Here is an 11,020-nt window from a genome sequence, read left to right on the forward strand (position 1 = left end):
TTCGTATACTAGGGGAGGGAAGAAAAAAAAAGTAATAAAAAAATACTGGCTTTGTAGCTTTCTACAGTACTGGGGGATTTCAAAGTCTAACCTGTCCCACTTTACAGAGAGACAGACAGAGAGAGACTGCCTTGACCTACTTGTAAGTTGCATTTTTCTTCTGGGTACCACCCGAGCCCTTTAATAAGGATAGGAGAATTTTTGCCACTGGACCTCCATTACTCTTCTGGATAATTCTTGCTTCTGCCTAGCTTCTGGCTTTATTTAAGCTGTGGCCTTTTTTTTCTGTTTAGTCCTTGATTGTAGGCTGCTTCTGGGTTGTGTAATCATTTTAGACACTTTAGAAGTTAGGGGATGTGTATTCACTTACTCATTTTGCCAACAGGTAGATAAACAACATTTTAATTTACCCTAAAAACTAATAAGCTGTGCGGCAGAGCCCATAAACCATGCACAGACTAGATAGATGAAAGAAACAAAGGATTACTGGTTCTAAAGTATGTCACAGTGTTAGCTAAGTGAGACAAAAAAAAGGTTTCTCATATTCCCAGGGACTTCAGGTCCCTATGGGATGGGGAGAAAATAAATTAATGATAGAATCAAATTTAACTCAAGTTAGTCATCTTTTCAGTGCCCATTGAGACCAGTCTGGCTTGGAAATACACAGTCATTTGAGTAAAGACATTTTAGCAGTTTGCACATCTTTGGTTAACCAACAAAATAGCTCTTTTTGACCAACTCCATCATTCAAAACACTTTTCAGTTTTTGTGATAACTAAAAATTCTGTCAGAGGGTTTTGTTGTTTTTCATGTATCAAGACTTACAGTAACTAAAAATTTCCAAAACAAAATAGATCTGGAAGAAATGTAAGCATGAGAAAGCAGGCTTTAAAAATAAATTCATGCCTTTTATTCCCTTTGTTTCATAATTCCCCTCAGACTATTCAGAATAATGAGTTCCTATGGCTTACTGCCAAAACATTGAAAAAAAAAATCAAGATTTACCCTCATCAGGAAACTATGAAACATAACCCACAGTATGCCATTGTTTGACAGAAAAGAAATGGGTTTTTATACAATAATAACAGTGGGGATAGCTTTGCAATGGTGATTTTTTTTTTTTTTTTTTTTTTTTACGATTTATTTAAATACTGCCTATGTAAAAGCACATGGAACTTGGCTGGTCAGCCAACACTTCTTAAAATTTATGTTAATTATGAAGAAACAAAGTCTCGGTTTCTGGGCTCTGGTATTTTGTGTCCTTTTAAGTTTTCTCTTTTTCAGGGCAGGGCCTGGCCAGTCAGAGCCCACCCCAGTGCCCCCCAGCCCAGGGCATCAGGCACCTCTGTGGGGACAGGGACGGGTCAAGGCCAAGCTGGGACATCAGTCCGTGTGTGGGGGTCAGGATCAGGCCCAGTGAGGGGAACCAACATGGGGCGAAGCTGGCTGGCTGGAGTCGTGCACCTGTGGTGGTTTCTGCCTGCTCTTTCAGGATCAAAAATAGGCATCTTCAGGATCTTTTTGTCAGAAATACCGTCATGTCCCTGGAACTATTCTGAGTCACTGTCTGCACCTGTCTCTTAAGCCTGATATTTTCAGGATCACTGGCTTGGAGCAACTTGTTGAAAGATTATCTCGGACTGACTTGTATGTCATCTCTCTAAGGTATTGAATGCCAGTTCCATAAAAGGTGTTGAAGAACTACTCTGTCACTTTACGGCTGTTTTCCATCCATTTTCTTGCTACTCCGTTGGATTTTTTTACCTCCATACATGAAAACTACACAGCTGCAGGATTGTCACAGGGTTATTGGTGGGGTTTTTGTTTCTTTGTTTGTTTTGTTTTTTTTGGGGGGGGGGGGGGGGCGGGTTGTGGGGTTTTGTTTTTTTTTTTTCTGATACTACCTCTGAAAAATGTTCCTCTATGACTAAAGCTTTATTAAGTTCAGGCGAGACTTTAAATTACATCCAATAAAGTACACAGATGTAATTTATAATAATACAGATTGCCTTCTCAAAGGCAGATAGGACATTTACAGTCTGTGTATTCCTACCCTTACCAGGAGGCAGAGCATATGCTTCTTGTCTCACAATCAAAACCTGGGTAAGCCTTTCCACTGATCCCCTCACAGCAAGCTGGGAAGGATCTGCCATGCTTGATACTGTTTTCCACCACCACCCCACCCCCAACCTAAAGTGCATAATGTAATAATTTCATGAATGACTTCTAGTGGCTTATCTGTTTAGAACATACCCTCCTGCTTCCCGGCCCAGCTACCTGCTTCTACATCTGCACTGCTTCTGGACTGTGCCAGCATGAACATTTGTGAAATCAAGCAGTAAATGAGATTGAACTGAGAAGACAAGGAAACAACCTGCTTTCCTTCCTTTTTGCTGATCCAGTTCACCAACATAATAAGTGTGTCAGCGTGGCACTGGGGATAGCGCAGAGACAACTGAGAACAGAAACAGCTTAAATGTGCTTGCTCTGCCACCAAGTGCATACCCACGCGTTGACTTGCTTTGCCATGTAGACCCTGCTCAGCGTCTCCCTGAAAGCACTCTTGACACACGTATCAACTACAAAACTGGAACTCTTCATGTGAGTGCGTAATTCCATTAGTCACCCTGTCATGAGTCTTTGACCTGGGTTGGACCACAGCGTTTGTCTCTGACAAAGGATTCAGTTCATGGCAGTGTGGTATAATGCGATGACAGTTTCTGGTTTCTTTTCGCTGAGTGTTTCGTGAGCTGTTGTTCCCAGTGACGTGTTTGAGAAGTCATTTTTATTCGAGTGTTCATGGATATTTTAGCTCCTTTTTTCAACAGTGAAAACCTAATAATCTTTATATATGTAACTGTGTTGCAGCTGTTACTGGTTTTTCCTTCCCCGGAGTTTGATCTGTAAACTATGTAAGTCATCTTCCAAAACAATATACATAAAGGGCGTAATCCACAGCCCATATACTGAATTCATCCCTCAGCTGGCCAGTTATGTCCTGCTGACAAACGAGTTCTCAGAGCCAACTTAATAGGCCTGTTAATGCAAGATGGAAAGCGTCACAAACCGACCTTATCAAAAGATGCATTGTACCGCATAGAGACTCTTTCAGATGCTACGAGATTCTTATCCAAAGGCTTGGAAGGCTCTCTGGATTCACATCCTTTCTGTGCATTGTGTTTACTTAGAGGATGCGATAACGCCGTCACTGTGTTACACAAGAGCATACAATAATAACTGGAGCTGGCTAGGAAGTGAAATTTTTATTCTACAGGAAATTCCAGCTTGTCAATATTTTGTTTCATTGAGCGCTGGAACAAAACACGTTGGCTTTGCAGCCTTTCTGGCAAGAATGGAACAATCTATTTCTTTGCCAGCTGACAAGCCTGGGGAGCCAAGAAACCAACTGAGCTGTCGGCATATTGCCAGGGAGCTAGATAGCCAGTCAGCTGAGCTACAGTAAGCAGCCAGCTTGGTTGGATTTCTGGCCAGCAGCCACAGCCAGATCGTGGCTTAAGCTTCTGTAGAAAGTTTTGATGGAACCAGGACAATCCAGCATTTCCAGTGCCAATCTATTCAATTAAAAAATGGTCAAACACTCTCTCGATAACTGACTGCTGTCAGAAAAGAGTGTGACTGTACTGCACTTTGGGTTCCTTAGGGATTTCTTCAGCTTTTGCCTTGTGATTTATGCACACATTTATTGCTAGGACAAGCTGATTATTTTCCTTAAGGATCAATTATTTTTCCTTAAGGATCAATGATGATACCTAAGCCCATGAAGGAGTTTTCAGGGTGCCCTTCACTGCTAGTTTTGTGATTATTGTTATTCAAATAATGTTGCATGCCAGCAATACTTAATGGTATCTACTTGTGTACGCCTGCTAACCAGAAGGTACAGTTACTGTAGACAATACACTATTAGGTTGAAATAAACTCATATGTCTGCTATCAGGTAACACACTGTCTCATTGTCTTCAGTCCATATTTGTGGATGAATTTAAGTTAGGATGAACTTGCCAAAAAGGCAATAATGAGGCAAATATATCCTATGAACTAGGTAAAGCATACTGATCTTTACTGGGTAATTGGTAATGTCGAGGTCAACACTGATATGGAGAGCCCCCTTCATTGTCAGAAGCAGTCGTGCTCAAGTGCTAAGTTTGCTGAATGTAACTTAAACAACATTGCAGAATTCTTGCAATGTTCCAGTTATTTTTCCCTTTTGGTATATTTTTGGAAAAGGTACCAGACAAGTTTGTAAAAAAAAATTATACCTTTGCCTTCCTGCAGTTTACGGTTATGGTATCATCAGAAGAGGTATCAGCTGCTTTTTTCAAATGTTTAGGTAATTTCTGTTGTAGGATAAATTTCATAATTTCTTATAGCTGCAGATACTGTACACTCTGTACACTTCTCTCATTTGTTTCCAACCAGTTGCTGCATATGCTTCCTCTTTAAACCCCAGAGATGTCATATACCATCATTACTTCAACTGTGGTAACTCCGGGGAACAACGAATTCCCTCATAAATGTTTAGTGGTAATTAAATTTTTTGCAACTTCATCTATTTAAGTAGTCTCTAATGCTCCTGCTGTGAAGTCAGAGGAACAACAGATGCTTTATGGAGCTACATTTCAAATCTTGTTCCTTCCACGTGTAAATAAACCCGACTCTTACTTTCTCCTCAAATTCAGCTACTGCGGAAATACTACAGCAGTCTTGATGAATCCCATCATCTTACCGTCTGGATTCAAAATTAATTTTATGGCAGTTGCTTTGCTTTTCATTAACCTCTATATATTTTCTATGCATGGCCCATTTTATTGCTGTTTTTTTACAGAGTTTATTCTTGAACTGGAAATCCTTTGCATTGTGACTCTTTTCCCACAATGAAAATAGTCTAATGTGCTGTTCATGGTGTGCTTTCTTCTTCATTCCTGGAGGATTTGTTATACAGTTTGCTGTGCACTACTGCAACATATCTTAAAATGTGTTCTTCGTCTCAGATGCAGTAACTTGAGCATATGTTTAAGGTTTAAGTCAGTCTCAATCAATATGTCCATTTGGATTGCCTGGTTTTATATTCCACACACAAATAACTGCTGTCGTGTGTCATTTAAGTCTCTCTGATTCTTAATTTCCTCAGTGTTGCCACATACTCAGAGATTATTTAATTTCCTCCCTGATTCAGTATATAAAGGAAATGCTCTTTAAACATGAGTGCATGCATTTTAATTAAAGTGTTATTGTCTTTTCCATCAAAATATTGAACTTCCGAATCCTTATACTGCTTGGTTACATCTTTTCAGCAATAGTAGGAATATTAATAACAATAACAGGAGTATTAATAGCTTCTTTCAAACTTTGTTTCACTTCTCTCAAAAAAATAAAAATAAACTGGGAGTAACAAGGAATCAATCCCCTAAAACAAACTAGGGAGTGCCTCACTTCTCCACCCACGTGGTTGTATAAAAGCTCATTGTTGCACAAAGAATCCCGAAAAGCCTCATGTCAGAGAGGGGGAAATATTCCCCCAGGGGGCTGCAATTGTGAAAAATGGGCACTATAACACTCTTTTCCAAGGACCTCTTTGAAAATCACTGTTTGAGGATGGAAAATCTTGGCCAGAATGAGACAAAGAATAGAAATGCCTGAAAGAAATACTGTGAGTTCTTTTCTACCACTGTAAGATTACTGAGTAGCTGTTTCTGAGCTACCTTTGCTGAAGGCTACTTCATTTTCCCAATGAAATTTTTCCAGGAAAATTTCTCAGCTCAGAAAAGTTACATTTACAGGGCCTATTGAGAACCAAATAAGTTACATTTTTCAATTGTCATTGAAGCCCATCAGATCAGAAATGTAGTGTGTAAACAATGTCTGAAATGTATTTCCAGAATACATCTAGTTTAACTAAAGTATTGGGAGAGGTGATTGCCCCATGTACTCCTGATGTATGGGTTACAGCATCTGGAGGCTGTTGGGTCAGTAATGGAATGGAATGGGTAACGATAAATTATGCCTGAGTATAAATAGGGATTCTTTTTAAAATTTTTGCATCTAGGGGTATGTGGATAATGATCACAATAATGTCTACAATATTCTGTCATTAAGTCAAGGTGCAGCTTGGGAAGAAAACAAGGCTGGCACTTTCTGGAAGAAGCAGCTCCGTGATTTTGCTTTGACCAGTAAGCAGCACATGAACGGAACAGATCGTAGCTTCTAAAAACCAGTCTGGGTATTTCTTTGTTGCAAAAATGTGGCATACAGAAAATACAGTACCTGTTGCAGAGTAACAAAAATCTTGCACAGTGTTATCAATAGCTATAGCTCACTTCATTGTGACAGCAAATTGTTTTTCAAGAGTCAAAGGTAGCTTGAAATTATACATCTTGGTAAAACCGTGTATTACTGAGTACTCTAGACCATGTGCCAATGATGCATGAGTTATTCTATTAATTAAGAAAAACAATTTTCAAGTCTGTTAAAAGGAGACTCTCTTCTTTGTGGTCACTGATTCTTTAAAGCCATGGAAATACATATATGAAAAGAAAATATTTTTCATTGGTTGAAATGGAAATAATCCATAGTTTGCTCACTCAGATGTAAGAAACTGCATTAGGAATATTTGAAAATGTAATAAAGTGTATTAAAATCAAATTGTTTGAACTTTAACAACATGTCATCATTTACAACTGATAAGACACTGTTCCATCTATAAATGAATGGAAAATGAGAATTAATATTTGCTTTCAGATAATTGCCCAGGTCACATGCCGCGTAATAAAGCAGCATGGGCGATAGATAAGTCAGAATTTGATCCTGAAAGCTACATTGTAAAAGCATTAAATTATTTTTTTCCTTATCTGCAAAAACGTTTCCAGAATTACCAGCAGCTTTTCATTTCATCAGCTTTGAATACGTGGAAATGTTGAGGCCTATCCCTGCAAGAAGATTATCTCGAGAAATTGCAGTCAAAAGGTTTCCTAAGTATTTTCCTGCTAGTAAAAGTTAGGTAAGGATTGACCAACTGTGATTTTCTGTTCCTTAGGGGCAGTGAAGATGAGGTACAGGAAGGAAATTAGTGGCTGAATGCTCTATAATACACATATTTCTTTACGGTAAAAAGTCTATGATAGTCATAACTGTAGAACCATCTGATCCTTTATGAGCTGAAGTTAATAGTACAATAAAGTCACTGAAGGGTAAGTTACAATAATGTACTGATGATAGATTCTTTAGTAATATACCCTCTAAAACACATCATACCAAAGGAGAAAAATGGAAATGGATTTCATTTCCCCTCCAAGCCTAAATTTACCATTTCTATATCAGAAAATGAAGTTACATTAATCTGATTTACCTTATTCATTGGCAAAATGGTGTTGATTTTTCAGGGCATTGAAAGCATTTTTTTTGTGTTTGGAAGCTGATTGATATGAATGGTTCGAGTGGGGAAGAATTTCTGGGTTTCAGAAGGATGGCTGAGGAGTTTGCATGCGGCTTTTGTTAGGAAATAACGTTTTGTCTTCCCGTCCTAGTTCTTTCAGGCTCTGGCAAGGCAGGTTTGCCTGCAGGCACATATTCTCCTCCTGCCTCCTTCATCAACCAGGGAGGGGGAACCCTTTGGAGCTTTGCAGCATTGCATGGCTGATTTTCCTTATCACAAAAAATACAGGGTTTTTTATGAGGCACAGCATTAGAACACACAAGTCCACTCCTGATAGCTGGTATGCGATGTGGGAAGAGCCTACACCTGAGGAATGGGAAATGTGCCAGGATCCAGAGTACAGACTATAGCCTCCTTTTTTTCATGTTGCTTTTAATTCAAGGCATTTATTTTGTTCCATTCTATCTCATGTGTGCCAGGGGAGGATAATTTTCTGTGTAAATGCACTTGAAGAGACTGCAGAAACCTGATATATATTGATGATGTTAAGGCTGAGTTTCTAAGTAAACTTAATTTCGGTTTTACAGATGATGAGTTTTAAGATATTTTAAAATTTGAAATGAATATTTATAATTAATGTGAATAATAAATTGCAACTTAACATAGCTATGTGGCATATTTGAGGACAAAATGTGTATATGTGTATTTTTCTCTCACATAGAGATATGTGAGAGAAAAATTCACATTGTGCTAGCAAAAATACGTTATATTCATTAAAATAGAGTGTTTCACTGAGGCCTTTAATTTTACATGTGGGTGTTTTCAAGTTCTGTCCAGGAAAGATAATGATGCACACTGCGGGTGAAGGAGGCTTGTCAGAGCTAGGAGTGCAGCTCACACTGTGGACTGAGGAAGAGAGTACCAGATAGACAGAACCTTATGGTCCCTCAGTCTTCAGAAGCATCTGGGAGAAGGCAGAAAGTGAATTTAAAGCTACCGTGCACGGCACCCTCCTCTCTCTGTGCTCTGAAGCGCTTCATCCGTTCTCCCCACACAGGGATCTCTAGAGCAATCCTGAGGTGGTGGTGGTGTACAGTTCTTTGTAAAGCACGTCTTGATTCATTAGAAAGAAAAACCTGATTTAAAAATACTAATGGAATGTGTATACATAAAGGACTGCTGGGTTTTGGACTATATTCATTATATGTAAAAAACAAACCAAACCAAACCAAACCTCTCTGACGTTCATCTGAAGTGTGATCATACACACCCTCTCCTTTCCTTCCAACATCTTTGTACCATGGATGATACAGAACTAATGTGAGATGATCCTAAGTCAAAAGTTCTGCCAACAGGACAGAGCACTGAGGTGCATGATTGCAGATTTTTTTTGTTCATCTATGCGCGTGCTATTTTTACCAGTGACAAAATATTCAGTCAGTGTGATGCAACAGGTCTTCTTTAAAATACTTGACAAGAAGCTGCAGAAAGCCCACATGCAGCAGCATATAGTACAGTTTGCCATATTGAGTTTGAAGAATGCAAAGCTTGCTTTAATATTTGGAGTGTTTCTGTAATTTTCTGAAATTTATGACTGAAAGAATCCTATTTAGACCTCTCCTTCTATTAAATTTCATACCACCATAGAAATGTCAGCATTTCCATCCCAGATCAGACAGTCCAGCCCATATTCCATCTCTGTCAGTAGTTAACAAAAGATGTGTTACATGAAGGTGCCCTTTAGCCAGTGAAGACCAAATATAGAAAACATCTATTTATAACTTCTGATGTTTAAGAATTTTCTTAAGTTTTACAGTCTGAGACACAGGGTTTCTGCAAATGTTCTTGTTAGTGATACGGATTTGACCATCTAGCTAATGTTAAGTTTTTTAATGTTATTTTTTTAATGAAAGTAAAAGCTCTGCGCTTCTTTAAAAGCAGATTAGAATGGGAAATTACTGATTTTTCACTTTAACTAAAAGGCTAAACCCGTGTGAAAAAGGAGAATGTTGCCAAATACATTGGCAGCCATGCAGTGCTGAATCTAGCTATGCTATACCATATACAGGCCTGAATAACTCAGCATTTACAGTTCTTACATATGCACAAAAAGCCCCAAACTCACCTTTCACTTGAGATCACCAAGAGATTTATCCAATATATCCAATGCAAAATTCGGGCAAGACTGACCATCACCAGAATTTAGACACACTGTGAGAAGTGCCATAGGCTCATTAACAACAGCAGATGGTAGGGTTTTCTCCTCCTGTCTCACTGGGAGGAGGAAGGAAAGCTCCAGCAAAACGCTGGGGTAAAGTATCTTCCCGGGATGCTGGCTACGTGTACTAATCAGCTACAGCTACAGAATTAGTAACATCATTCCAAGCTTTGCTTTTTGGCTTTCTTTGGAGATGTCACATTCTGGTATGGAAACTACTTAGCCCATGATTTTTTTTTTAATAGCACTTGTGAAGGACTGGGGCTGTTTCTTTCCTCTAATAGTGCCTTGGTGTCATTCTGGAGAAGTTGTCAGTGCTTTTACCTTAATTTCTTCTCCTCTGGTGAACCTGAGGATGCAGTTTCTGCCAGCTTGCTGCTGGTGAAAGGGGACGACAGTGCTCTCTTTCCCTTTTGTCATTCCTCTTTTCTCCCAGTACTACCTCCTCCTTGGGCCAGTCCCAGTGTTAGAGCTTTCCACCACTTGACTTAGTTAATTAACTCAGCAGATGCCTACCATGTTGTTGTGGTCGTTGACTCTTCTTGACCATGTTAGGGAGTTACGCAGGTTGACAGGGAGGTCTGACAAAAAACAGTGCTGGAGCTAAGACAAAGAACACGCATGTGAAATCACAACCTAAATATTCAGTTCTTTTAAGTTGCACTATAGCATAGTATGTCTGGAAAAGTAGATGAGCAGCTCCGTGGTTTAAAGGGAGTGCTAATAAGGGAGCAAACCAAGCTGTTTGCAGTAGGGTTCTCATTGTGATGAAGCTCTGCAAGCACTAGGTGGCCTGCTCTTAAAGGAAATGAGGAATCCCAACCATTTCAGCCTGCAGGAGAGGATCAAAAGCACAATTTACACAAGTTCTGCATCTCTTTCATAAATCATGCTCTTCTGTGATGAATGTAGGGAATATCAGTTTTTATTCAGTGTGGTGCAGTGAAATCACAGAATATTGTACTCCGTAAGTATTAGAGGTGATTTACCAGATTGTTTAGACATGGGAGCAAATCGATAAATGAAAACTACCCGTGTGTAGGCTCTTGCCTTTCATAACAATGTAGCTGAATTACTTCATACCTGCTGTGACAGATGCTGTTACTACAGTTTAGCTGATGTGGTACCCTATGATACGAGTATGAGCCATTGGAGGCTATTTTCAACGCAACAGCCACAGCAGCCATTAAGAATTAAATCTGTATACAGAAAGAGTATCATCTGTGTTTTCAGAAATGCATTTCCCCATCCTCATCCTCCAGCCAGTAAAATAACATGAACATCACTGTAAAATGACAATCATGGGCTTGAAGGAAGAGACTCCACGAGTGTTGGTGTTGGATGCCCTCAAAGACACTGCAAGCCAGAGGAGAACAGAAGGTAAGAGATGCAGCTGCCCTGTTACCAACAGG

This window comes from Tyto alba, unplaced genomic scaffold (genome assembly GCF_018691265.1).
Source record: "Tyto alba isolate M040663 unplaced genomic scaffold, T.alba_DEE_v4.0 Super-Scaffold_45, whole genome shotgun sequence".
Classification (NCBI taxonomy): Eukaryota; Metazoa; Chordata; class Aves; order Strigiformes; family Tytonidae; genus Tyto; species Tyto alba.